Raw genomic sequence first — 23,006 nt, forward strand, 5'->3', positions numbered from 1 at the left:
CCTTCACACTGATCTAAAATGTCATTACCGAGTGTGACATAGAAAAAGAACATACAAAGCTATTTGCCTTAGGATATTACATGCTTGCCATTGTCACAGCTCTAGCTAATGGCATTACCTAAAATTGTGTACAGGTGTACTTGTCACTAACGTTTTCTATTAAAGAAGCAGTGACTCAGAACTTAAATAAAATTCAAGCACACATAACATTTTTGGGGAGTGGGGGTGGGGTGGGGAGAACCCACCAGGCTTAAATTGCTTCTGGGGAAAATATATATATATATACCGTATTTTTTGCTCTATAAGACTCACTTTTCCCCTCCTGAAAAGTAAGGGGAAATGTGTGTGCATCTTATGGAGCGAATGCAGGCTGCGCAGCTATCCCAGAAGCCAGAACAGCAAGAGGGGTTGCTGCTTTCACTGCGCAGCGATCCCTCTTGCTGTTCTGGCTTGTGAGATTCAGAATATATTTTTTCTTGTTTTCCTTCTCCAAAAACTAGGTGCGTCTTGTGATCTAGTGCGTCTTATAGAGCGAAAAATACGGTGTGTGTGTGTGTGTGTGTGTGTGTGTGTGTGTGTGTGTGTGTGTATATATATATATATATATATATATATATATATATATATATATATGGTGAAAATCATACAAAGACAAGAAGGTGGATTTGGAGAAAGGAGAGGGCAGAGAACACGCTGACATCCTGTATTTGGAGGCGGCTTAGCCACCTTTTGACTGTTATAAATAATGCTGATGAACAGCAGTGACTGCAATTAAGAAAATTAATTGCTGGAGCAAAGGGGTTGTTATGGGCAACCATAAAACACTTTACAAAGACAAGAGACCCCATCTAAAGAAGTTTGCAGGCAACAGTGGGCTGTTTCTTCTTTGTGGCATAGCAGGGTTCCCCTCTGTCCCTTTTTCTTAATTAGGCGTTTTGCACATTGCCCACTTTGGCAGCACAGAGTCGTCGTCATCCCCCCCCCCCAAAAAAAAATATTGTGGAGAAGTGGGATGGGATATTTTAACTCAGGGCCTGCAAATGGGGACAGAGAAGGCATTGCCAGAGCTGAAAACACCATTGCCACCATCCACATTATGACAAACTGCCTTGATAATTTCTGCAGAATGGAAGTACAGATGATTGTTGGTTACTCACAGATATGCAGACATATGCACATCGTTGACTGTGTTCAAGCAGTACCAAAGCAGCATGCATGCTCCTTATGTGCCTCTGTGCATGTCTACCTTCCCCACTGGATCAGAGCAAAAGAGTCCTACAGGCAGGGCATGTGGGAAAATCTGCAGTCAAAATGACAATTATGTTTGCTAAATAAGCATATGAGAAAATAGGGATCTTAATCTTTTCCTCCTTCCTCCTTGCCTCAGTCTCTCTCTCCCTTTCAAGCCAGCGATGTGAGCAGATACACATGTCTGGGATCTGCTTATTTTGGAAACCTATTTTGTAAATAAGATGTATTTTTATCTACATACTACTTTTATATATTTGCTGCCTGCATTGAAACGTAAGGAAAAATCCCCCCCCCCTAAAATGTGTGATTCATTGTTAGCAACAGGGATAGAGAGGGAGAAGGTCAGCAGACCACAAATAAATAGGAATAAGGGTGTAATTGCCTAATTCCTAGTTTCTTGCAAGCTGCAAAAGCGCAGAAGTGTTTTTACTCTGCTAAAACAGCTTCACAGACTGTTTAGAGTCATATTTCTCTCTCACACACATGGGACAGGAGGTTTAAATTTTAGCTTACATATTTAATCCTCAATCCATCTCTACCAGGACTAGCACCAGGTTTTAACACCCCTGAAGAAAGTACCATCTATTGTCTCCCATAGCTTACTACAGGGTTGGGGAACATCAGGACCAGAATCTATTTAGGCCTAACACAGGGCTTAATTTAGCACACAAGGCTCTTTGCCTAAAACCAGGCCCACCTTCCCAACCTGACATCACAGCTGTTAGTGAACAGCTGGGATCATTAAAGTGCACTTCCAGATGTTCCTTGGAAAGGGAAGGTAAATTTTGAAAGCACCAGCAGCAGCTGCTATTTGTCTCCAGTGTTTCAATTCCAGCACAGCTGTAACTTTTCTGGCAAACAGCAGCGGGCGAGAAAGTGAGTAACAACATGGGAGAGGTGCTTCTAGGACCAAGGTAAAACTGTGAAGCTCCCTTATCATCTTTGCTGCTGCCAGGAGGTGCAAAGTTGTAAATGAAATCTTGCTATAGTTATATCACTGAAGTCTTCTTGTCCATTGCATGTTGTTATATTTGCCATTATGTTGTTGTTTTATTATGTTCTTGTAATGCTTGATTTTTATAGATGTATTCCAGCTCTCTTTGTAAGCCGCTTTGAGCATGATGCTGCGTTTTTGTGGGAATTTATGAATGGAAGTGGTTTTCAGCAGGAACGTAACATCGAGAGCATAAAGTGGTAGTGATAAAAACACTTTTTCAAAGCACGCATGAGACAAGCCAAAATTGAACATATCTGTCCATCTCTAGTCAAAACCACTCCTTTATTTTTTAGTGGGCCCATTCTGCTCCCAAAACAATTCCCTCTCTTGAACTTACCTCAGGAAACAGAGGGCTCCATGCAGATGTAAGAGCATTTGAGTAAGAAATTGTTGCTTAAAAATACAGCCAAGTTTATAAAAGGAGATGTCTTCTGCCTTTGCTTAAGGAACTTAAAAAAGTGGATATTCCCCATCCCCTCACAGTTTTGGGAATGTGCTACATACAGCAGAAAAAGGCTGAAGCTCGCAATCGCTTTGAAGCCCATTGAAATGTTATGTGATACGGAATTTGGACTACTCTTGCCCATTCTGCTGCTCAGGAGATCTGAAATTCCCCTGAGGAAAGAAGGCAAGAGGCATTGCAAAGAGATGTTATGAAGATGGCAAAGAACAGAAGCTCCTGGCTTCCTTGGGAGTTCAGCACTTAAGAACATGTCTTCAGAGGTAACCTTGTGCATGAACTAGATAAAACTCCTGGATATGTTATTTTGGCTGTTGCATTTTCAAGGGTTTTGTTTCCCTCCTGCGTACATGACTACAGTGAGAGCTCATGTATAACTTTGCACAAACGAGCACAAATGACTTCTCTGTCCCTTAGGATTTGGGTCTCTTGGCATGGAGAGCAGAACATTCTGCTCAGAGAAAGCTGCTGTTGCCGAGAGACCCATTCTTCATGAGTCAGGGATATAGGTATTTGGCATAATAATATGGCAGTGTATTAATTTCTAAGAAGAACAAGGGTGGTCATTTATTTGTGAAAGCTAGCATCAGTGACAAGTGCCCCAAAGGCCACATCTGCGCTACACATTAAAAGCAGGACCATGGCATTTTAAATGGTCATGGCTTCCCCCCAAAGCATTCGGGAAACTCCATAGTTTGTTAAGGGTCCTGAGCATTGTTAGACAGTGGCGTAGCGTGGGTTGTCAGCACCCGGGGCAAGGCAAGCAATTTGCGCCCCCTAACCCGTGGATTTGCGCCCCCTAACCCTAACCCCCAGATGTTGCGGCTGGTGCGGCCGGACCCCCTGCACCCCCCACGCTACGCCACTGTTGTTAGAAGACCCCTATTCCCTCACACAGCTAACATTCCCACTGTTCCCTATTAAGTGGGATTTTCTCTTTCTCTCTTTTTTATTCAAAATTAAAACAAAACATATTATCGAGAAACATATCATCCTAATCCCCCCCATTTTTCCTCCCTCCCCGCACCTTCCCACACAAAACCCCACCCCCCAGCTTCCCTCAGTTCCAGTCTTTGATTTCTCTGAGACTGCTGTTTTCTGCATGTTACAAAGTTCTATAGCTCCTCAAACTATTTAGCTGATTATTATCAATAAAAAGTTTGTGAATGTTTATTTAAAGCCAGCCAAGGAGTCCAGTTCGCTTCATTGCATCTTCAAATACTTTGTAAAGGGTTCCCATTCATCCTTAAAGTCACAGTTATCCTTGTCCCGTAGCTTATATGTCAGTTTTGCCAGTTCTGCATAGCCCATCAATTTTTCTTGCCATGATTCTTTAGTTGGGGTTTCTTCAGTCTTCCATCCTTGTGCTATTAGAACTCTCGCGGCCGTTGTCGCATACATGAAGATATTTTCCAGCTTTTTTGGCAGATCTTTCCCTACAATCCCTAACAAAAATGCTTCAGGTTTTTAAACAAATGTTAAATGGAACATTTTCTTCAATTCATTGTATATCATTTCCCAAAATTTTTTAATTACCTTACAATCCCACCACATATGACAAAATGTCCCCTCCTTTTCCTTACACTTCCAACATATATTTGAACTAGTTTTATACATTTTCCCTAACTGCACTGGTGTCATGTGCCATCTGTACATCATATTCATGTAATACTCCTTCAATAGGAAAAAATCTGTAAATTTTAAATCAGTTTTCCATAATTTTTCCCAATCTCCCATCATAATATTGTGACCTACATCTTGTGCCCATAAGTGGGATTTTCTCATCCTGCAGTTCCAAGTCCCCTGTGGTTCATTTCCTAGCCTAGGCTCAGATAACTTGACCCTAGCTCTTGTCTCCCAGGAGATGCTCTTTGCCTTGCAAATTGATCTCCCATTATCTCTTTTGTTCTTTGCATCACAATAAATCCCTAAGAAGAGGCGGGAACTGCCATTTACAGATTAACTGTTTGTTTGTTTGCTTGTTTGTTTTCGTGTCTTTTAAATATATATATATCCATTTGCAGATATCTGCATTTAAAATCTGATTAATATTAAGACTTAATTTATGTTAGATGGATGTGGCAGAGGTGGGGAAGGGTAAAAGAGGGTCTATCGGTATAAAGCTGAGGCTACAGTAGCTCAAAACAAAACAAAACAAAACCAAAGCCAAACTTTACTATGAAATTATGTCAAATGGGAGATTTTCCAGGCATAGGAATACTGAGCCTTACGGTAAAGGTAAAAGGTAAAGGACCCCTGGACAGTTAAGTCCAGGCCAAGGTGACTATGGGGTATAGCCGAAACAAAATAATTTTTTCCCCTTCCAGTAGCACCTTAGAGACCAACTAAGTTTGTTATTGGTATGAGCTTTCATGTGCATGCACATTTCTTCAGATGGGGCATGCCGTTCATCTTTCCTCAGGCCGAGGGAGCTGGTGTTTGTCCACAGGCAGCTTTTTGGGTCATGTGGCCAGCATGACTAAACCACTTCTGACACAACGGGACACCATTTACCTTCCCGCCGCAGTGGTACCTATTTATCTAGGTGCACTGGTGTGCTTTCAAACTGCTAGGTTGGCAGAAGCTGGGACAGAGCAACAGGAGTTCACCCTGTTGCGCAGATTCGAACCACTGACCTTCTGATCAGCAAGCCCAAGAAGGTTGGGAATTCAGACCACAGCACTACACGCCTCCCACTGAGCCTTACACTGAGGGTTTATCCATACTTCCTCTTTTCCCACTGCTTTCCTCCAGGGTGAAAATAACCCTGTTCCTTAGCATCATTTGGAGCAAACAGAAATTTGGGTTTTTTCCAGATTAATATTTGCTCTGATTTAGCACTCAGGAGCAGGCTTTCTCTGGGAAAGGAGCGGGGGGGGGGGGGAACCATTTAGACCTGTGCCTAGACCAGTAGAAGTGTGTGTGAATCCTGGTCCATCTAGACTGGCAGCAGCTGTCCAGGTTTTTAGGCAGTAGCTGTCTAGAGGTCCAGGGTTTCCCAGCCCTAGCAAGAGATGTGGAGGCTTGAACCTGAGATTTTTGACATGCGGAGACGATGCTGTTCCACCAAGCCATGGCTGTTTCCCTTCCATATGAAGCAGTGTAGCAGAAAGAGCAATGGTGGAAGCCCTGTTCATCCATTCAGTACTTTTGGGTTTCCCAATGCCTTCTGAATAGTGAAGATTGAGTGGCCAATCCTTCCCCTAGATTACAATTGGTTTATTGACTATTTCCCTGGTTGATGCATATCAGTTTAAGTCTGTGGGGCTTCATATGTATGTGCATAGCATTCCCTCCCTCCTAATTAACCCCCGTCTCCAGAGGAAAAACTCTGTTAGAATTCCTGCTCCATGATTGCAGTCATGGGATTGTTGTCTATCACATGACGGTATATGTTTTTACTCCACAAAGTGGGAAGTGATGGAGGCAGGATGTTTGTGTTACGGTGTTCCACGAAGTGGTACTATTGTCCTTTGTTCTTTTTCTCTTTGCTGTCTGATGCTAGAGAGAGAGGAAGCCATGTTGCAGTGCTCCGTGTGTGTTTATATGTAAATAAAGTAGATTAGCCAAAATGCTGAGTTGCTGAGGTCTGTCATGTGCATGATGTGCAAACTCTGCGGATCCCTAAGTGCAGGAGGGAGAGAACATGCCAGTCAGGCATGTGTCTCTGCCAGAGTCCTACTCGAGTGTAGGCTGAACTCCTGACAAACTCTACACTGTCTCTCAGTGTTAGAAACTCATATATTTAAGCTAGGTGCCAAATGGCTCCTTAAAGCAAAATGGAATACCTATTTGCCATTTTGGGGCCAAACTACTTGAAAGTCTTATTTTTTTACAATATGGCTTTTTTGTTCCTAAAATTTATTCAGATTGTGCAGAGAAAATATAACAGATAGAATTCTAAAGGCTGTGTTGTTAGTTTGTGAAAACAGACAAGCTCCAAGGACCCCCAGGCATGTGCCTCCATCCAGGGTCCCGGACATCTTCACTTGGTTGCTAGTGGCCAATAGCCAGGTGCAAAGTGTGCCTGGGAAATTTTGAATGCTTCTTTTACACAGAAACACCCTTCTTCAGATGGACACGGATCATTACACTGGGCAGGAGGCTAGCCAGTACAGTGGTACCTCTGGTTAAGTACTTAATTGGTTCCGTAAGTCCGTTCTTAACCTGAAGCTCACTTTCCCATTGAAAGTAATGGAAAAGTGGATTGATCCATTCCAGACGATGAAAAACAGCCCCTAATACAGTAATTTAACATGAATTTTGCTGTCTAACGAGACCTTTGATCCATAAAATGAAGGCAATAATCAATGTACTGTGCTATAAAATAAGACAGATGAAAAAAATAACTTTTTTCTTCTTACATGCACTGATGATTGTTTGGATGGGGGGCTTTTATCCATTTCTATAGTCACACAGTCAACCAGTAGCTGAAGCCCAAACCCCACATGGTCCCCAAAACAATGGCAGAAGGCTGAGTCCCCCAAAAGTCCCCCAAATGAAGGAGCAAAGCAGAGGCAAAGGCACATAAACAAATCCCAAAATCCCTTGCAGAATCCCAAAATTTTCCCCTCCTCCCCTCCCACAGGGTAGGTGGGCTTACCTGGCTAGGTGCCACCCATCTTGCTACGGCTGGGGGTGGGACAAGGGTTGGTAAAGGGCTTTTTGGCCCAGGCTCACCTTTGTTTTCTTAACAGCTTCACTGCTTTTGGTCTTCGTTAGAAGTGTTCCTTACCTAACTTTGGAGCTGGGATTCAACCTGCTGGGCATCCTGCAGATGTTGGGACCTGGCTCCAGGCATTTGTGAAGGCCTGAGAGAGTTCACGCGACTGGAGGCTGATCGCGGAGCCTCCGTAGGCCCCTCGGATGTTTGGGCTTGGCTCCGGCCAGCGGTGAGGTTTCCAAGAGCTCAGAACACTCACTTCTGGGTTAAAACCATTTGTAACCTGAAAAAAACGTAACCCGAGGCGTTCATAACCAGAGGTACCACTGTATCTGCATCAGCATCTGTGGGGTAGGGCTAGCCTGGATATTCTCACTAGCCCCTTCACATGTTTATAAATACCAAATAAGCCTAGATGGGTGGGGGAAGAGTACCACCGGCAGATGAGTATGTATGAATGTGAGAGACATAGAAGGTAGGGGTCTCAAAGAAGAAGAAACAGTTAGGAACAGAATGGCGTAGAGCTGTAAAAGTTAACCACGGGGAGTTTGAAGACAGCGAAGAAAAGCAAAATGCTCATCGAAGGGAAGAACGACCATGGTAACAGCAGAATGGAACTTACTATATAAAGTAACAGCACAGAACAACACATACTGTTTAAAAAAGAGAGAGAGAGATTCCACTTGGGATTATCTTGATGCGAGGGGTAACAGATTTGTTCAACAATATGTGTTAATAAACCAAAGTGTGAGAAATGTCTCTGCACTTTTCTTTTTTTTTACCAGTCCACAGGATCCTTTTGAAAGAGGCAGTAACAGACCTCGCACAGCGTGCATTAGGAAAACTATGGAAAGTGCTGTTCATTCGTTCTCTAGATTTTTGTTGCAGGCTAACAGGGTTCTTAGCGGCCCTGCACATGGGCATAAATAGTCAGCATTCTCTTATGCAGTCAGGAGTTTTGCTAAGAACAACAATAATATCGGTTGATATTCAATGATGTCTGCCTATTTGTGTAACGGAAATCCACTTCCGTAACAGGACTTCAGGTTTCTTCCTTCCTCCTCCTACGCCAAAGCCGGATTTAGGTTTGATGAGGCCCTAAGCTACTGAAGGCAATGGGGCCCTTTATATGTTCAGCTGTCCTTTGTCAACAACAAATTGTCACTGGGTTTTTTGTGTTGAATATATGCTATATGGTAATTTATGGACTTAATAGGTATCTAAAACCACAAAACACTGTTGCTGTATGTAGGTTTTATTTTATTTGTTTTTTATCTTATATTTTGGAAATGTACTTCCAGGTGTGTGTTTTTTTTTTGGGGGGGGGGGCAAGAGAGTGGGGCCCTAAGCTATACTTTGTTTAGCTTGCACATAAATCTAGCACTGCTCCTACTGTACCTCCCCTCTAGACAACAAAATCTGTTCTGGAGGGTCCCAAAGTGCTCTGGAGCAGATTTGGGGAGGCAGATACAGGGGGTGGAGACAGGACAGAGGAGGAGACCTGTTGGGTCTCCTATAGCAACAACAACGTTTTATGTTAAAATTAAGATATCAATATATGGCTATGCTACGTTTTATCAATGAAGAATGATGACGATGGTAATGGAACTCTGATTTTGCTGTTAGCATCTAATCGTTTTAAAACTGATCCCTTGAAACTGTAGAGAGACCAAATTTAAGGATGCCATGTAGTTCAGACTGGAGAACTTCAGGATTAGCTAGCTGAAGCGTGAAGGTTCACATATGACATGCAAAGAAGTGCAGGTTTGGGAGAGTCTAGTTACCTGGGGCTCTGGATGCATCATGCAAAGGATGAATCATGTATTTACACTGTAATTACTTCTCCACCTCTCCCCTTCCTCCTCTTCCTTCAGGTAAGCAGCAGTGTTGTACTTGCTGAGAATTTAGCATCCTGCCTCCACCCCATGCAGTGAGCAGCTTCTGGCTAGGCATTCAAAGTCCAAACCAACACCTTGGCTTGAGTCTAGGAGCAAATGTCATGTATGAATGTTAGGTCCAAAGAAGACGGCGAATTCGCAAAGCATGATATGCTGGCAGGCAAAGCGAGAAACTGGTTTTATCAAGGAAAAACGTGTAACTGTGTCCAAAAGAACACTGGTTTTGCTTAATGAAAGCAAAAAAAAACCCTGATGCAAAAATCCCCTGATAAAAACAGGATGGAACTGGCGATGAACAACGGTACAGTGGTACCTCGGGTTACATACGCTTCAGGTTACAGACTCCGCTAACCCAGAAATATAACCTTGGGTTAAGAACTTTGCTTCAGGGTGAGAACAGAAATTGTGCTCCGGCAGCATGGCAGCAGCAGGAGGCCCCATTAGCTGAAGTGGTGCTTGAACAGTTTCAGGTTAAGAACAGACCTCCGGAACGAATTAAGTACTTAACCTGAGGTACCACTGTAATCAATATCCTCTGAAAAGAACAAAGACAAGGAGGAACTGGCGGTGGGCCACAGATGGATGATAAAGGCCTGAAACACATTGTACGTATTTCTGAGGTACAACAGCAAAGGTGACATGGTGGTCCAGAAGGAGAGTGGTGGAAGCTCAGTCGTTCTAAAAGCCAGCCCATAGATGTCAAGGGGAAAGAAAACTATAAAAAGGGCACTCTGCTTACCCTCAGTGTCGCCGGGACCAGCGCTACAACCCAACACCCACAGCTCTTACGTGAGGCTTGATCAACCCACGTGAAGGGCCTTGTGTGAGTATTTGTGTGAATGTGCGAGTGTTTGAACCTCTTGGAAAAAGGTAACGGTAAAGGTACCCCTGACCGATAGGTCCAGTCGTGGACGTTTCTGGAGTTGTGGCGCTCAGCTCGCTTTACTGGCTGAGGGAGCTGGCGTTTGTCCGCAGACAGCTTCTGGGTCATATGGCCAGCATGACTAAGCTACTTCTGGCGAACCAGAGCAGCAGCACACAGAAACCCCGGTTACCTTACCGCCGGAGCGGTACCTATTTATCTACTTGCACTAGTGTGCTTTCGAACTGCTAGGTTGGCAGGTGCTGGGATCGAACAATGGGAGCTCACCCCGTCGTGGGATTTGAACCACCGACCTTCTGATCGGCAAGCCCTAAGCTCTGTGGTTTAGACCACAGCGCCACCCGTGTCCCTAACCTCTTGGTACCAATGTATTAATGTATACTTGACTATATGAAATAAATGTTACATAAATGTTGCATGAAAGGTGTGTGAACCCAGATCTGGTCTCCGACGTGTCTTATTGAAAGTCCTATAGCATACGGAATATCACTGGCCACCTAAACCATGCAAGTGTTTCAGAGCACAGCAGTTTCGTTCTCCCTAACTCATGCTTCTCAATGCACAGGCAATAGCATTCTTCTACCAAGCTGACATGGCTGCGGTGACTTGATCCTTGCGCTATGTAAACGAGCAAACATTCTCCTCTAGAGGTTTCTGTCACTGGTAAGACAGTCTATTATTCCCCTGCACGAAAATTAGGGCGAGTGTAAGTAGAAGTGCTTTTAAAACTCCAAGTGCAGCAAAATATTTGGTTAGAGTTTGACTTTCCTGCCTTGGAGATTGTAGAAGAACTGCTACATTGAACCCTCGTGAGAATTAGAGGATGAACAACAACACAGGAAAACAAAACTCGGTCTGCAAGCCAAAAGAAAATCAAGTGCTTTTCAAGAGTCTCTGCTTTGCTTATATGCTGTAGGCAAGGGCACTTGCTGCCCCTGAGCGTCAGAAGTCAAGTTTGTAATTCTTTTCCTGCCAAATTATCCGCCATACTGTATTCCCTTGTGCCAAGTTGTTATTTTCTGCGATTGCTGTCAACGCATCAAGAAAGAGAAGGGAGGATCCTATTGTTAGAGCTTTATACAGAGGATCAAATTGCAGTTAGAAGTTGAAAAATAACAACAGACTTGGCAAGCTGTGGTGATTTTGAAGCCTCAAAGGTGAGCTCATGTTTGCCTAAGCTTAGTCGGAGGGCCAAATTAAACTTACAAGTCACATTTCAACTTTTGGACATACCCATTTGTTTACTACCCAGATAATATTTCTGAGAATCCCTCTTCCTCATGACAAGCAGCTGCTTTTGTGGGGGGGGGGGGGTTAAAATTCAAATAAACCACCAATTTCAAAGAACCCCTCTTTTTTAAAACACACAATTCTTCGTTTCCTTCTAGTCATACACCGAAATGGAGATGGCAACCTTTTTAGTTTTCCTGTCTTGTTCTCAAACACACCTGGTCCTCTGTGGATGCTATGAAGCTGATATTTGAGCCAAACACAACCTAAGAAAAGGGTTTACCAAGGTTGGTGGCAGTCTATGGGTTCCCAGCTTAAGATGCAAAACTTAGGCTAAATTATGAATTATAGTTGAGGATGTTTCTGTGACCTTATCTGTCTTACGTTTCTATATCCAGATCTGGTAAAAAAAGTTGTGACATTTGCTGTATGCATCTGATTTTTACTCTGAGCAGACCCACTGTAATAAAAAACTATGACTAATTTAAGATCCATTAATTTCAACGGGTCTACTCGGAGTAAAGGTTTGTGGAATATAACCCTTTGGGTGCTATTCCAGAAAGTCATGCTCCGAGTAGACCCACTGAAATCAATTGACTTAAATTACACAATTCCACTTATTTCAATGGGTCTTCCTTGAGCATGACTAACATTGGATATCATCCAATAAGGAGACAAATTAGATTTTATAAGTAATTAAACTAGAAAATATACTTGGAACCTATATTTGCTGCATAGGAAGAATATATGTATGCATTTGGCATGAAGTGTGGGATATGAATAAAAATTAATAATCATAATCATCTTGAAAATTATTATTTAAAAATCCCTCCCACTGCATTGTGTTTGGCTGCTGCTGACTTGCTAAACTTGATCTTGGTCAGTTGCATGGCTTTATTTTATGAGCTTATTAAAATGTGTGCTTTTTTTAACTTTTCTGACCTGTCTTCATCACAATCAGTGCTGCTTCCGTTCTACTGCAGTTCTATTTCCACCAAATACTGTGTTATCCATCTCACTGTCTTCTACCTAATGTAATATAAGTAATTATTTGCATAATTTACATAAGTGGCGAATTAAATTAATGATGTCATTATTTCCACCACTTTCGTTTCAATGCAGAGACCATTTCAATTCAATTTAAATGGGTGGGAGAGAGATTATGTATTTTTCACAGTCTGAGTGGTATTCAATGGGTTGACTTTTGTTCCACATAATGGGATGACTAAAGGAATACCAGAAATTTCTGCTCCTATTATAATTTTTTAAAATTCTCCTATATTCCTAAGCTCAAGTCAGTTGTGCAAACAGAACTGCAACCTCACTCACCTTCTGGAGAGACAAGTGGGTCAGGGTTTTTAGAAGGAATAATAATAATAATAATAATAATAATAATAATAATTTTATCATTTATACCCCACCCATAAAGAGAAATAAAAAACTTCACAGCAGCAGACCAAGGCCTGCCTCAGCCACCTCTGTTTTATTTGCTATATTTTCCAAGCATTCCTCATGCCACCTCAAACTTCCCTCTTGCATTTGAAATGCCATAATCCTTGTTCCTCTCATAGAATATGCATTGCCTCGGCACATGCTTTCTCTTCATTGCTCTGAAGATTGGGGTTTCTTTCTTTTAAAAACAAAAAATAAAAAAGGCAGAAATGGTAGGTCAGTAGGGGCAAACAAAACAATACATACTTATGCGCTGAGATTCATAATGGAAGATTTCTTGCTAAGTAGGTAATCGTTTTTTATGATGTGGTAAAACTGCAATGTGAACAACAGGAATGCCATTGGAGCAGAACTTCGGAAGGAACAAACAAAGCTGCTGTTGAATAATTGTTATTGTTCAGGAACACTGGGGCATGTGCTCTTCTGCGGCAAAATCGCTCCGAACCACACTTGTGTAGCATGTTTTATGTGCCATAGCAAATGGTTTTCTAAATGAGTTTCCTTTTCCCCCCAATTTCCTTAGACAGCATCTAATTATCCTAAATGCCTCTGTTTATTTACAAAATGCTCAGAGTAGTGGCTGGGCTTGATATGGCTCCCAAACCAGCAGTCTGTTTAATTCAGCGGAGGACAGAGAACTGTGCCTGCCACTTCTATCGCTGCTGCAATGGCAGTGTGGGGAAGCAGAGAGGAGAGAAAAAACAAAAAACCCCTCTCCTTTCTGTACTTCTGACAAAGCATGGGCAACTAAACCAGAGAGCAGGCCTTGCCAGCTGGCTTTTGTTCACCATTTCCCTTCCCTCTCTCCAGATCTGACTTGCGCTTCCTGTAAACCAAGCCTGCACATTTTTCTTCTAAGCCAAATGCAGTCCATCAACCATGTGGCAGACAGCTTAGATAACACAGTGAGCAATTCAGTAAACTTCCTGGTTTTCATGCCTATCCAGAACAGCAAAAACAGGAAATTTGGCAAGCCCCTGGAAGGCCACAGGACATAGGTGTTTGACTGCACTCAGACTGGTAGGTCACAAGCAGACCCTCCAAGTGTTCCCATTTTCCAATGACAGTCCTGGATTTACAGAAGCCGTCCTGGTTTCTGGTTTGATTCCAGAATGTCCTGCTTTTCCTGAGGATGTCCTTATTTTCATTGGAGAAATGTTGGTAGGGCGTCCCTATTTCATCAGAGAAATGTTGGAGTGTATGCATAAGAAATGCAAGAAGTCCTCTGTACAGCAAAGTGAAACGGGAACAACATCACCTACTAGTAGCCAAATTAAATATATAGACAATTAACTTCAGTGTCACCTCCTGGCAAATAGAAGGGGAAGAAATGGAGGCAGTGAGAGATTTTACTTTCTTAGGCTCCATGATCACTGCAGATGGTGACAGCAGCCACGAAATTAAAAGACGCCTGCTTCTTGGGAGAAAAGCAATGACAAACCTAGACAGCGTCTTAAAAAGTAGAGACATCACCTTGCCAACAAAGGTCCGTATAGTAAAAGTTATGGTTTTCCCAGTAGTGATGTATGGAAGTGAGAGCTAGACCATAAAGAAGGCTGATTGGCAAAGAATTGATGCTTTTGAATTGATGCTTTTGAATTATGGTGCTGGAGGAGACTCTTGAGAGTCCCATGGACTGCAAGAAGATCAAACCTATCCATTCTTAAGGAAATCAGCCCTGAGTGCTCACTGGAAGGACAAATCCTGAAGCTGAGACTCCAATACTTTGGCCACCTCATGAGAAGAGAAGACTCCCTGGAAAAGACCCTAATGCTGGGAAAGATGGAGGGCACAAGGAGAAGGGGACGACAGAGGACGAGATGGTTGGACAGTGTTCTCGAAGCTACCAACATGAGTTTGACCAAACTGCGGGAGGCAGTGGAAGACAGGAGTGCCTGACGTGCTCTGGTCCATGGGGTCACGAAGAGTCGGACACGACTAAACGACTAAACAACAACAACAACTTCTCTGGAGTTCAACTCATTCTAATGTAAGAATGGGACTACAGCTCCTCTCATTCATGAACATTGGCCATGCTGGCTGAGACTGATGGGAGCTGGCAGTGGTGTAGCATGGGGGGCACAGAGGCAGTTGTCCCAGGTGCAAAATTGTTAAGGACACAAAATTTCAACACCCGGTGCTGCCTTAAGACAGCTGTGTCACTGAGCTTCTGTCACTGGGCTCTGTTGAAACTGTCTTCTCCATGTGAACCAGGAAGTGACCTCTCCAGACAATGGAACAACTCCTCTTATCTCTGCACCTGCGATCCCCTGGGTGACACAGATGCCGTTAGGCAGTTGAATGTGCATGCATACTCCATCCGTTTCCCTCCTTCCCATCGACCCCCTGGGCAGCCCTGGGCACCGGCAACCCGCTCGACGCTAACTGGGACCTGGAGTCCAATGGCGTTTGGAGGCCCAATGATAGCTCCATCCCTGCAACTGACTGAAGCCATGACCCTGGAGAACTGATGAGTTAATGGGTTGCTAAAGAAACTTTAATGGGCTTTAATGCTATACTATAAATGGGAAAAGGTCATATTTTGGGGGCCTTCAAGTGTTTTGAGCTGCTTGACAAATTGGGAAAATGAGATGTAATTTTAGCTGTTAGTCGAGGGTTCCAATCAAAGGTGACTCTGGTGACAACCTTGTTGGAAAGAAACAACAGCCTGTAGTTTGGAAAGGATTTGATGGAACTTCATTGGGATTACATACTATCAAGGATTTTGAACCTCGCTTCCTGTTATTTTATATTGAACTTCCTTCTTATTATCAGATGATGGTAGCATTCTACTCCAGAGTTATCTGCATATTTATTTCTTAAGTTGAAGCATAGAAGAAGAAGAGGAGTTTGGATTTGATATTCCGCTTTATCACTACCCAAAGGAGTTTCAAAGCGGCTAACATTCTCCTTTCCCTTCCTCCCCCACAACAAACACTCTGTGAGGTGAGTGGGGCTGAGAGACTTCAGAGAAGTGTGACTGGCCCAAGGTCACCCAGCAGCTGCACGTGGAGGAGCGGAGATGCAAACCCGGTTCCCCAGATTACGAGACTACCGCTCTTAACCACTACACCACACTGGCTCTCTGGGAAAGCATCTTTTTCCAATGCAGGGACAAAAGGCATTGTAGGTGCTAACAATTGTAGGAGTTGTAGAACTTTGCAAAAGCATTCACAGAAATCTCTAGTGGCACTTATTGCGCCAGAACCTCTCCTCACACAGAAAAGATATATGTGCTGAGGTGGTTCATCCCATTTCACCACGTGATGAGAAATGGGAAAGTGCCCGCTCTGCTGCCCCGCCAAAGCCTTGCTCACCAGGATCACCTAGTGATGGCTTCTGGTGAAATCTAGCTAGAAGCCGCTGCTTCTCCTCACCTCTCCAGTGGTGGTGGAGTAGCTGTCCATGCGGACACTGCCCCACAGCATTCCGCCATCTGAGGCAACTGTCTTAGTCCACTTCATGGCTATGTACAGGGCTATTTTTCCAGAAAAAGAGGTGCCAGAACCCACCATGAATGTCTCCCTTGTTCTCTTATAATGGTGATGCCTTCCACCTGAGAGGTGCTGGAATTGAGTTCCGGTGAGTTCCAACTGGAAGGGGAAAAGAGCCCTGGCTATGTACACCATAACTGCTACACCACAGTGGCTCTCCTCAGAGGAGCTCTATCCAGATCTACTTAAGCCACATGCTGTCCATTATGTAATAATCGGGAGCTGTCTGTTATTTTTGGCAAATCTCTTGCTTCCTGTGCCATTTGCTGTAAAATAAAGACAGAACTACGGGACGTGGGTAGCGCTGTGGGTTAAACCACAGAGCCTAGGGCTTGCTGATCAGAAGGTCGGCAGTTCGAATCCCCATGATGGGGTGAGCTCCCGTTGCTCAGTCCCAGCTCCTGCCAACCTAGCAGTTCGAAGGCACGTCAAAGTACTTAGTAGATAAATAGGTACCGCTCTGATGGGAAGGTAAACGGCGTTTCCATGCTCTGCTCTGGTTCTCCAGAAGCGGCTTAGTCATGCTGGCCACATGACCCGGAAGCTGTACACCGGCTTCCTCGGCCAATAAAGCGAGATGAGCACCGCAACCCCAGAATCGGTCATGACTGGACCTAATGGTCAGGGGTCCCTTTACCTTTAAAGACAGAACTATGTCCTCCATCTTTCAGGAAGATTTGTCCAGTATTCTCTTTTAGCTGTTACTGCTGCAACTTTCCTTCTAAATATTCCACTAGATGACATTTACACTTGAGAGTCCTGAAAACCCATAGCTGATCTGTGATATTCACAAAGCTCCAGCATGTCAATGATGGATGTTACTTCTGTTTGATTAGGAACAGCTAGAGATGTCCCTAGCAATAAACAAACATTTAAGAGGAACTTGATTACTGTCAGCTTTCATTAGGCTTCTACCGATAACTTTTTTAGTCCTTCCTATTCAGCACATCACTGTTTTTGTTTCGCTGGGTGTGGAGTTGATCACACGGCAACAAATCCTTTACAACCAACACACATCACTTGCATGGGGTCCTAGTCTATGCAATTTTATCAGGGCAGGGAGATTGGTCCCTGTAACAGGATGGGAGTCACCTGACTATAACTCAGCATGTTTTGAACATTCACTGTTGTTACAAATAGTATAATCTGGTTTGGAATGACCACTAGACAACAACACAGAAATAAGGCATGATTATGCCCATATCAGATTGCTACCACCAGGGTGAACAGTGCAACACAGTCAGAGTTAAGCATGCTTAGCCACTTGAGGTAATAATTTACATCACTTTCTCCACAGTTCTAAAAATTATTCACAATTCAGCACTATGCCTCTCTCACCTTCAAGCTGGACCATACACAGGAAGATGTGCAGGCCGACTGGCCAATCGGAGAGGAAGGAAGCCAGGCTTTATAAGCTAGCTCATGTGGACATGCTGCGGTACCCTTCATTCAGATTCTCCTCCTTTTTATGCTCCTCTGAGAGGGGCCCTTCCTGAGTCTCAGAGAGGGCAATCAACCTTCCTTCTTCTGAATGCTTAGCAACAGCGACTGAGTGTTTAAGCATCCCTTGCAATTGTGCCTGCCAAGTGCCGGAGCATTAGCACTGCCTCCACACTTTGTGTTCTAACTTTCTTCAGAAATGTCTCCTCGATGTCTCATCAACTTCCTTTTTAAAAGGAACCAATACATGTGCAACCCCTCTACCCACTGATGGCGCTGTATCCCAAGTCTTTTTTTAATGTATTTTTATTAAAGATTTTCTTGGTTTACAAAAGTATGTGCAATGTCTCTCTCTCTTTTTCAAGTAACATTTTTAACAGATCAGTTTCATTTGTTGAGACATTAGGAAGAAAAGGGTAAGAGGTGGAGGGGGAAAAGGTGAGTGGGGTGGAATGTGGCGATGTTTCTATTTTACTTAATATATGTGGGGTTTTGTGTCAGATGAATGAAAAGAACTCACGCTGAAACTCACCTACAGGTGGTACCTAACACCAATAAAACTAGTACTAATACGCCCAGGAGCCTCACCAAAATGCTGGAGAGGGTGCACCTCCACAGGCACATACCTCCACATGTGGTGGACAACAGCCATATGAGAAATATGTAAAATAACTAAGCAAGTATTAGAAATTACCCCAAAATTGGCCCTACTAAACATCTTCCAAGACAATAATGCCCATTTACACCACAAAGAACTCATAACCCATCTACTTGCAGCACCAGAAACATCATAACCAGACACTGGAGAGACCTGTCAGGAGTAAGCATGGATCAATGGTACCAAATAGTATGGGAAACAGCCTTACTAGAAAAAGTAACCAATAAACTGAAACTGACACGGGGACAAATGGAAGAAGACACCTTCACCCCGGTATGACTCCATTTATCACATACACAGCCCAAGACAACGACAAGAATCCACCAACAGCATACAAAGCCAATCACAAACAAACAACCACACCCTAGGCCAACCCCAACCTTTCTCACCACCAAAGGAACACAAGTGAGCAGCAGAGAACCTGCACAAGCAACACTGTACCCCAAGTCTCATCTGTGAGCGAGGCATTTAGAGGGCAGGGTCTTTTCTGTGGTGAAGCCATAATTATGGAACACTCTCCCTAAAGATCCCTGTCATGTGTTCCCTTTGCTAACCTTTGGAATGTTAATTAAAACTTAACCTATTTGGGCAGGCATTTGAGGAGAACTCATGTTTCACCTTTTCTGTTTCAGAGTTTATATTTTAAGAAATGTTTATCGCAGGAGGCTCCTTTGAAGGTGCACTGTTAGGCATGAGCAACCAGCTGGTTATCACTGCTTGCAAAGGCACAGAGCTTTACAGGTACTGCCAATCAGCTGATCGGTCATGCCTGCAAACCCAGCTTTGCTGCGTCTTTATCCCCCCCCAGACCTTATATTGAATATTACTATCCCCTACTTCACCAAAGCTTTATTAGGCAATGCAAGTATAGGCCATCATAAAACACCCATATAGAAAAAATTAAAATATATACAAATAAACAGCCATGTAAAAATATGCAATAATGAGGATTTTCATTGGAGTTTCTTCTTGCTAAATAGTGCCATTCACCACACCGGGAGATACTATTGGTAAAAACTCAGTCACCCTTGCAGTCACTTCCAGGTTATTGTCAGACAGCTAGGATCTGATATTTTCATTGTGCTGTGATATTAGACTACCCCAAAAAGTGGACAGCACGCATTTGTGTAGCTGGTTGTACAATGGATTGTAGAAAAGAGTATGTTCTACATTGTCCGGCACATTCAAAGAACATCTGCAATGTCTATCTTTTCTGGGGGTGTTTGAATATCGGCCCTTGACAAAAGCTGAGGGGGAAACGTTCAGTCAAGCTAACATAAAGGCCCTGCACTGGACTGGAATTGTTAATTTTGTGATATAAGTGACCCTGTTATCTGTTGTATTTAAACCATAGAACTTGGGGGTGCACATTTTATTTACAGCTGACTCAACGTTTTGTTTTTCCATGTCCCTGAATCTGATTTGAATATTGCGATAAATATATTGCTCAGCTGAATTCTGCAAGAGTTCCAAGTCAATACCAATAGATCTGTTTTTGCTATGTAAGAGTGGATTTATAAGAGTCCTTATGTAAGTCAGAGAGGAGACTTGAGGGCTGGCAACGAAAATGGCAAGGCAACCAGTATTTTATAGTGCTAGCTCCCATTCCATCATTTGTATACCTAGTTTCTTGAGATGCACCTTGGGGTTCTCAAGTTCAATCTAGTATGAGATGATCTGTGCAGAAGTAGATATACACACGATGGGAAAATATATATTACTGTGCATCCAGTATAGGGCAGGTGGGGTGGCTTGCATTCCCATGAGCTAAATGAGGAGGTCTTTAAATGAACTGGTTAACTGTTGAGCTACGGCGTTACGTTGCAGTGATACGGTGCCTTTCTGCTTTGCAAGAAGGCTATTGCGCTATTACTGTATTAGTTCTTATCCCTTTCTTATCTTTTTAGTTGCCTCATGCCCAAGGCTCTAGGTGGCATTTAAATTGTCAGCTTTCCGTGACGTGCTTTGAGCACCACATATTTGTGGGAAATGCAGTATATAAATAAACTGACTAGGGCTATGTATTCCCTCACACAACACACAAACTTCACAAGCCCAATTATAATGATATAGGATCTTCATTGTTCTGACAGCTTCCTGTGGCACCTGGGCATGTTTTTGTTCTGTCTCATTAGCTCCTCGGTTTTTGTCTCCCTGAGGAGAAGCTGGAGTCATGATGTATCAGATGATGCTGATATAACTGGTATTCCCAAACAAAGATATATATGCAATATCTCTTCCAGCCATATATTTTATGTAGCACCTAAAACAACTTATGCAGATTATTTCCCATTTAGACTATAGCCTTACTAATGCTTTTCTTTCAAGATAAATAATAATAATAAGGTCCCATATCCACTGTATATTTAAAGCCTTCTTATAAGCAGTCATGGGTTCACCCCAAGGAATCCTGGGAGTTTTTAGTTTCTAGAGTTGTTTGACAGTCAATCTCTCTTCCTGGGGAGTTCTGAAAATTGTAAATCTGTGAGGGGTATAGGTGTCTTCTAACAATTCCCAACACACTTAAATGATGGTTACTAACTTTGTAATGGTTTCAGCTTTGCAAATAAATAGCATTCATTCAATCAGTTAATAACTTCATGTTACTAAGGTAACATGAAGAAATAACTACATGGTTGTGTGAGTTTGTTTGTGCGTGTGCAAAGAAAACACCCAATTGTGTTTCAAATTTTGCCTTAGTCAAAATTTTGATGGTTCTCGTCTGTCTGGAGGCAATGTGCAACAGCATCGTTATGTTAACAAATGTGATAGAAGGAATGCCTTTATGTTTCCAGCCTTGTACCTAATGAATAGATTTCTGCTCCCTGTGCTTTATAGTTAAGGGTATAGATAATCCTTTCCTGCAGGAAACGAAAAGCATTTTTCTGCATCCTGCTTTTAAAACTAGTGGGATATTCATTTTGTATAATTCACATAGTTAAACTATGGCATTTGTTACCTCAAGACATAACTTTTAACAGCCATAAAAGGGGGTTAAACAAATTCATGAAGGGTAAAAATATACATGGGCTCAGGGCCACTATATTACCTAATAACACTTGTTGGGGAATGTAGTGGTTGCATATTTTTATTATTATTTCTGTACAACTACTGTTGATTTTAACCATATTATATGTTTTAAAATACTTGTTTTTAACGTATTTTATTGATAATATTAATGTTTCATTTTGCATTTTTGTGAAGCTTTTAAATGTTGTTGGAGGTTTTTCCCCCCAGTTGAAGAGTATATAATTTTTGGTAAATAAAATAGCTAAAAATAAAACATCTGGAGGACATCAGGTTGGGGAAGGCTGGGTCCAAGCCTTTTTGTAACCTTCAGTTCTTTGTCACATCAATAGTCCCCGTCTGGGGTTATGGCAGAGGTTACTTCCAGGCTGGCACTGCTTCAAGGTGGCCTTGGTTTTGTCCATAAATTATTCTTTCTAGCTGAAGCCCCACATCCACTCTGGATTCCTGTTAGTTAGGATAGGACCAGAAAGTATTCCTCCTTAATTCTTAATTCCCCCATTGTTCTTCTGTTGTTCCTCTCCAGAGTTTATGCTTAAAACTGGGTTCTTATTGCTATAGCAGGGATACAAACGCTTCAGTAAAAAGAGAGAGCAAATTTGCATAATCATGACTGCCACTTTTACTGTCGGGATTAGAAGTGGCAAAAGGGTTTATTAATTGAGTTTAGTGTCTCATGGCAGCTGTGAAAATAGCGTCTCACCACTTTACCTGGCTATATTGATTTTAAGACACAGCGAATCTCAAAGAAAAGAAGCGCATTGATTTGACAGATGTGAGCAGAAAATAAAGACAGCTCAGTAACAAATGCCCAGTTCAGTTGCTTCCTTTGGATATAAGCAAAGAACATGATTCATCCAGGCCAACTGAGAGAGACGGGAGAGGACGGCAGCAGCCTTGACTTTTTATATGAAAACTCATACTGGTACCCCACTAAGAATATGGATGTGCAAAATTCAACACTGGACCTTGATTTAGGGGGTTAGATATCAGCGTTGATTCTGCTCTTCTTTAGTCACAACACAGTGTAACAGTTTCTCTCAAACAAACAAACAGTATTTCAGCAAAATCGATAAAATCTCGAGCACAGCTCTTAATATTATGGAACCAACAATTTCAAATCCAACTTCAAAGTCTTTTTGCACCCCCATTACCTCTCACAGGATCTAGTTGGGTGGTAGCATCCCACAGGATCTTGTGAAGGGGATGTGGGGGCCACACTCATGTGGGCTTGGGGCCGTTTTGTCCCTACCAAACACCCCAGCCACCCACTCTTGGTGTTAGAATCTCACCAGGCTGTTTGGGTCACCAGTTGACAGGGCCAGAAATGATTATTATTTTTCTCCCAACCTTAATTGGCCACCCTGGCTGAAGAGTTTTTGTTTGTTTGTTTCTTTGTTTTGCATTTCTCTCAGTGACTTAAAACTTACCTTTTGTTAGTTGATGGTTGGAATTATTTATGTTGGTCTGTTGGAAATGGCACTAGGCAGGAATAACATATTAAGGGGAAATCTTACAAGACACCTTGGGGGGGGGGAATTGCCCATAGTATG

The 23,006-nt window shown here is 42.7% G+C and overlaps 2 long non-coding RNA genes across 3 annotated transcripts in view; one reads left to right on the forward strand and one right to left on the reverse strand.

Moving 5' to 3' along the window:
• The window catches only part of LOC310691175, a 471,343-nt gene that overhangs the window by 80,362 nt on the left and 367,975 nt on the right, over nucleotides 1-23,006 (forward strand). The gene's annotated exons all lie outside the window — the stretch shown is intronic.
• Nucleotides 12,844-17,187, reverse strand: LOC310697772. The gene is made up of 2 exons (XR_014521207.1): nucleotides 16,966-17,187; nucleotides 12,844-13,012 (listed from the first exon to the last, which is right to left on the reverse strand). It is a non-coding gene; the product is annotated as an uncharacterized lncRNA (long non-coding RNA).

This window comes from Podarcis liolepis (genome assembly GCF_965112155.1).
Source record: "Podarcis liolepis genome assembly, chromosome: 1".
Classification (NCBI taxonomy): domain Eukaryota; kingdom Metazoa; phylum Chordata; class Lepidosauria; order Squamata; family Lacertidae; genus Podarcis; species Podarcis liolepis.